The sequence below is a fragment of the Chiloscyllium plagiosum genome, unplaced genomic scaffold, assembly GCF_037043375.1.
Source record: "Chiloscyllium plagiosum isolate Xiang-an unplaced genomic scaffold, Cpla_swu_hap1 HiC_scaffold_39, whole genome shotgun sequence".
In the NCBI taxonomy this organism is placed as follows: Eukaryota; Metazoa; Chordata; class Chondrichthyes; order Orectolobiformes; family Hemiscylliidae; genus Chiloscyllium; species Chiloscyllium plagiosum.
The window spans coordinates 106986413-106992483 of NW_028270177.1; the positions used below are offsets into that span (position 1 = coordinate 106986413).

At 44.6% G+C, this 6071-nt stretch overlaps 2 non-coding genes across 2 annotated transcripts; both read left to right on the top strand.

Moving 5' to 3' along the window:
- The first annotated feature begins 603 nt into the window (after positions 1 to 603).
- trnas-aga (transfer RNA serine (anticodon AGA)) lies at positions 604 to 685 on the top strand. The gene has a single exon. It is a non-coding gene; the product is annotated as a tRNA-Phe (tRNA).
- A 3881-nt stretch (positions 686 to 4566) lies between these two features.
- trnar-ucg (transfer RNA arginine (anticodon UCG)) lies at positions 4567 to 4639 on the top strand. The gene has a single exon. It is a non-coding gene; the product is annotated as a tRNA-Arg (tRNA).
- The last annotated feature ends 1432 nt before the right edge of the window (positions 4640 to 6071 follow it).

Sequence of the window (6071 nt, forward strand, 5' to 3'; positions counted from 1 at the left end):
GCATCTGTAGTCCTCACTTTTACATCGTTCCTTCAGTGTCGCTGGTTCCCAATGCAAGAACTCCATCTCTAGCGGTTTCATGTTTGTACCTCCACGCTGAGGATTTGAAGCGTGAAGAAAAGTAACTCACCCCGTCCATCTCTGGGGTAATTAGGGACTGAAAATGAATCGTGTCACATTGAAATATATCGAGATGCGACTTAATGTTTGTCTTTTATTGGGAACCATCTCTTTCATTGTAACCATCAGGAAAGAACATTTCGTTCGCCAGAAAAAGAAATGAATATGTCACTATTTGTTTGCTTCAGGTCCAAGAATACTCAGATCAATAGCTCCCTTGCTTACCTCTGCTGGTCATGTTCGCAAAGATATCTAGCAAATTACCAAGTGTGATTTTCCTTTCAATAAATAATTTTGACTCAGTTTGGCTGCAAATATCTTTTCCTACCTTTGTGCTTTTCTTCTTTTACATTGGTGTCTCGCACCTTACAAATGACAGCAAAGGTATGAAAGGAGATGGAAGCATTTAGCTCATCAAGTCAGCAAGAGCTTTCAATGAGATCACGGCTGATTTAGTCAATTCTCAACCCTCCTGCGCCGTCTGTAGTCATGGCCGAGTGGTTAAGGCGATGGAGTAAAAATCCATTGGGGTTTTCCCACGTAGGTTCGAATCCTGCTGACTACGTAAGAATACTTTCCTGCTGGAATAATTTTCGCTCAAAGTTCCGAAAACCTATTTTGCAAACCAGGCCAGTAATTTGATTAGACTTGGGAAACTCGAGTTCTTCATCAGAATCGTTCCATATTTAAATCATTATCTCTGTTTCTCTTTCCAGATACACTGCTCGACACATCAGGTTTCTGCAGTTTTTATTGAACGTCCTAAGCAGAAGTGCTGCTTTTCATTAGATTCCTTTAATCCATGTCCTCTGTTCTCTGACTCGGGTCAGTGGCAACACTTCCTCCTGCTCGTCAAAGTGCTCATTCCCCACCGCTCCCTCTCCGGTCATTACAAACAACCGCAGGAAATTGCCACTTAACCAACTTTGTTCCAAAGTGAAACTCACCAGCCTCGGGAATCTCTCCACCAAACGGGACTTCTCATCCCTGGACATGGTGCAAGCCAGAGGATTGTGAAGAGATACTGTGAAAATATTTTCAGTTGGCAGTTGGAAAAATGTTTAAGAAGCAAACCATATAATTTAGGCTCCAGCTTTGGAAATCTTGAGAAACTCTTTGGGAAATGGAATCAGAGGAGGATGAAGAAGTGTGAACTTACCGACCGAGTCGAGGACGGGACATTGACTCTGATGTTATTGGGACAGGAACTGATCTGAGACATTGAAAGAATTCTCGCTCACGTTCGTGAGGAATGTAAACTTCATCTGGACTTTGGGACAATGAAAAACTCTGGAACACTCAAGAAAAATACAAATATTGACTGGGATCACGACAGTACGAGTACTATAGATGGGTCAGTTTTTGCCCAGTGTGTGCAAGAGGGCCTCCTGACTCAGTATGCAGACATGCCTTCAAGGGACGAAGCCACTTTCGATTTAGTACTGGGTAACGAGCCTGGCTAGGTTTTAGATTCGGAAGTAGGTGAGCACTTTGGAGACAGCGATCACAATTCTCTCAGGTTTACTTTCGTGATTGAAAGGGATAGGTGTACTCCACGGAGCAAGAGGTTCAGCTGGTGGAAGGGAAATTACGATGTATCGAGGTAAGATTTAGGAAGCGTAGAATGTGGTAGGAAACTGCAGGGGGTGAGCACATTAAAATGTGGAGCTTATTCAAGGAAAAGCTCCTGTGTGTCCTAGATAAGTATGTACCTGTCAGGCAGGGAGGAAGATATAGAACGCGTGAGCCGTGGTTTACTCAGAAAGTGGAATCCCTGGTCAAGAAGACCAAGAAGTCTTATGTTAGGATAAAATGTGAAAACTCAGTTAGAGCGCTCGAGGGTTCCAACGATATCAGGAAAGACCTATAAAGAGAGCAGAGAAGAGCCAGGAGGAGACATGTGAAGTTGTTGGCAGATAGGTTCAGGGTTAACCCTAAGGCTTTCCATAGGTATGTTTGGAATGAAAGAATGACGAGAGTTAAATTTGGGACAATCAAGGATAATAGTGGGAAGTTGTGTGTGGAGTCAGAGGAGATCGGGGAAGCACTAAATAAATATTTTTCGACAGTATTCGCTATTGAAAATGAAAATGTTGGCGAGGAAGGTATAGAGATACTTGCGTCTAGACTAGAAGAGATTGAGGTTCACAAGGAAGAGATATTCGAAATACTGCAGAGTTCAAAGTTTGTGCGAAGATTTGTAGCTCGGGTGCTCGTTGTTGTGGTTCTGTTCGCCGAGCTGGAAATTATTGTTGCAAACGTTTCGTCCCCTGGCTAGGCGACATCATCAGTGCTAGGGAGCCTCCTGCGAAGCGCTTCTTTGATGTTTCCTCCGGTGTTTATAGTGGTCTGTCCCTGCCGCTTCCGGTTGTCAGTTTCAGCTGTCCGCTGTAGTGGTTGGTATATTGGGTCCAGGTCGATGTGTTTGTTGATGGAGTTTGTGGATGAATGCCATGCCTCTAGGAATTCCCTGGCAGTTCTCTGTCTGGCTTGCCCTATGATAGTAGTGTTGTCCCAGTCAAATTCATGTTGCTGGTTGCCTGCGTGTGTGGCTACTAAGGATAGCTGGTTGTGTCGTTTCGTGGCTCGTCGATGTTCATGTATGCGGATTGTTAGCTGTCTTCCTGTTTGTCCTATATAGTGTTTTGTGCAGTCCTTGCATGGTATTTTGTACACTACATTAGTTTTGCTCATGTTGGGTATCGGGTCCTTCGTTCTGGTGAGTTGTTGTCTGTGCGTGGTTGTTGGTTTGTGTGCCGTTATGAGTCCTAGGGGTCGCAGTCGTCTGGCTGTCAGTTCTGAGATGTTCCTGATGTATGGTAGTGTGGCTAGTCCTTTTGGTTGTGCTATGTCCTCGTTCCGTGGTCATTCTCTTAGGCATCTGTTGATGAAGTTGAGCGGGTCTCCGTTTTTGGCGAAAACCTTGTATAGGTGTTCCTCTTCTTCTTTTTGCAGTTCTGGTGTACTGCAGTGTGTTGTGGCCCTTTTGAATAGTGTCCTGATGCAGCTTCGTTTGTGTGTGTTGGGGTGGTTACTTTCATAGTTTAGGACTTCGTCTGTGTGTGTGGCTTTTCAGTATACCCTTGTAGTGAATTCTCCGTTCGGTGTTCTCTGTACCATCACGTCTCGGAATGGGAGTTGGCTATCCTTTTCTTCTTCTCTCGTGAATCGGATTCCTGTGAGTGTGGCGTTGATGATCCGGTGTGTTTTTTTCTATTTCCGTGTTTTTAAAGATTACGAACGTGTCATCGACATATCTGACACAGAGTTTGGGTTGAATTTGTGGTAGGACTGTTTGTTCTCACCTTTGCATAACTGCCTCTGCTATGAGTCCCGAGATTGGTGATCCCATGGGTGTTCCGTTGATTTGTTCGTAATTCTGGTTGTTGAATGTGAAGTGTGTTGTGAGGCACAAGTTCAGTAGTTTAAGACCCGATACCCAACATGAGCAAAACTAATGTAGTGTACAAAATACCATGCAAGGACTGCACAAAACACTATATAGGACAAACAGGAAGACAGCTAACAATCCGCATGCATGAACATCAACTAGCCACGAAACGACACGACCAGCTATCCTTAGTAGCCACACACGCAGACAACAAGCAACATGAATTCGACTGGGACAACACTACTATCATAGGGCAAGCCAGATATAGAACAGCCAGGGAATTCCTAGAGGCATGGCATTCATCCACAAACTCCATCAACAAACACATCGACCTGGACCCAATATACCAACCACTACAGCGGACAGCTGAAACTGACAAACGGAAGCGGCAGGGACAGACCATTATAAACACTGGACGAAACATCAAAGAAGCGCTTCGCAGGAGGCTCCCAAGCACTGATGATGCCCCCTAGCCAGGGGACGAAACGTTTGCAACAAAAACTTCCAGCTCGGCGAACAGAACCACAACATACTGCAGAGTGTGAAAATAGATAAGTCAGCTGGGCCGGATGGGATCTATCTGATGTTGTTTAGCAAAAGCACGACAGGAAGGTACAAATCAAGTTGATGCAACAACGGCTCGTTTTGAGCCGCTAATTTGCAGTGAAGTGGCGGCGCCAATAAAAGGTGTCACGCATCTCGTCTAATTCCACATCCTGAGCTCGAAATGACGCGAGGTCTCTCGCTGAGTATCTGCAGGGTCTTGTTTGGACGACACCATGACACTTTTTCACTGGAGTGGCTCATGACATCGCGTCGTGACTGTGAATAAAACGATGGAAACTTCCAGCAGAGAAGGAGGCGACCCTGAAGCAGGCAGCTGAGGACAAATGTTTCTCCTTTGCCAGTGAAAGGCACTGCTTCAAAAATTGGAAACTTCGAAGTGAAGCAATGTTGGTGATTATCTTCGGTGCTTGTTCACCTTTTTAATTCTGATTCCGTGAAAGTCCATGGCATTACATATCGACATTCTGCCAAGTGCAGGCTTGTCTCTTGGGCCAGTGGCGTAATGGATAACGCGTCTGACTTCGTATCAGACGATTGTAGGTTCGAGTCCTACCTGGCTCGAGGGGACTGTTTTGCTTTAACCGTGGTATACGTTGACGCTCCCCTGTAAAGTTCTCTCGGGACATCGCCTCTGTGCTTCCGCATGTAAAGCTTGCATTTGTCCTGTTGTCCATTTCAAATTCCAGCTCTCCACAACGGACACCTCCGTCAGTTTGGCGGTATCTTCTGGTGTGTCTCCCTCTGTGGGTGAAAATGAGCATGAGTTTCTCAAAAGAGTTACAATTCGTTATACTTCTGTCCCATTATTGTGCCATGTAAGAACATAGGATAACCTCATTGACATTTGACCTGGAAACATTAGAACACACGAGACTTTGGGCCAAAGTTCGAAACTGCGACTAGAATAGATGGCTCTCTGATTAGCCGCAATGCACACGGGCGGAATGGCCTTTTCCCACTTTGTAAATCTTCGAAGACAATTTGAAAAAAATCTGCAACGAAAATGTTCAGACAGGGTGTTTTATTTACACCAAGTACGATAGTATCTATCGCCTTGTCTTGTTATTTACTTGTGAGGATTCGGTATTCTCAGCACCGTGTCCCGGATCGTATTCCCGCTCATGGAATGGTTGTATTGTTCAGCAAACATATCGGTGTACCAGTACTTCTGCCGATTTTCCGTGCTGGCAGGTCATTGGTTTTGTCCAAAACATTATGAAGGTTAACATAAAACAAATAGCTGCAGGTGCTGGAAATCTGAGACAAAAACGAAAATTGTTTGTGCAGCGGAGCATGACTGGCAACAGAAACGTCGACTCTCCTGCTCCTCGGATGCAGCCTGACCTGCTGTGCTTTTCCAGCATCACTCTGATCTAAAGTCAGGTTTCCAGCATCTGCAGTCCTCACTTTTGCCTAGTTTCTTCAGTGTCTCTGGTTCCCAATTCAAGAACTCCATCTCTAGCGGTTTCATGTTTGTACCTCCGTGCTGAGGAGTTGAAGAGTGAAGAAAAGTAACTCACCTCCTCCATCTCTGGGGTAATTAGGGACTGAAAATGAATCGTGTCACATTGAAATATATCTACATGCGAATTAATCTCTGTCTTTTATTGGGAACCATCTCTTTCATTGTAACCATCAGGAAAGATCATTTCGTTCGCCAGAAAAAGAAATGAATATTTCACTAAGCTTTGTTTGCTTCAGGTCCGAGAATACTCAGATCAATAGCTCCTTTGCTTACTTCTGCTGGTCATGTTCGCAAAGAGATATGGCAAATTGCCAAGTGTGATTTTCCTTTCAATAAATAATTTTGACTCAGTTTGCCTGCAAATATCTTTTCCTACCTTTGTGCTTTTCTTCTTTTACATTGGTTTCTCGCACCTTACAAATGACAGCAAAGGTATGAAAGGAGATGGAAGCATTTCGCTCAAGTCAACGGTAGCTTTCAATGAGATCACGGCTGATTTGGTCAATGCTCAACCCACCTGAGCTGTCG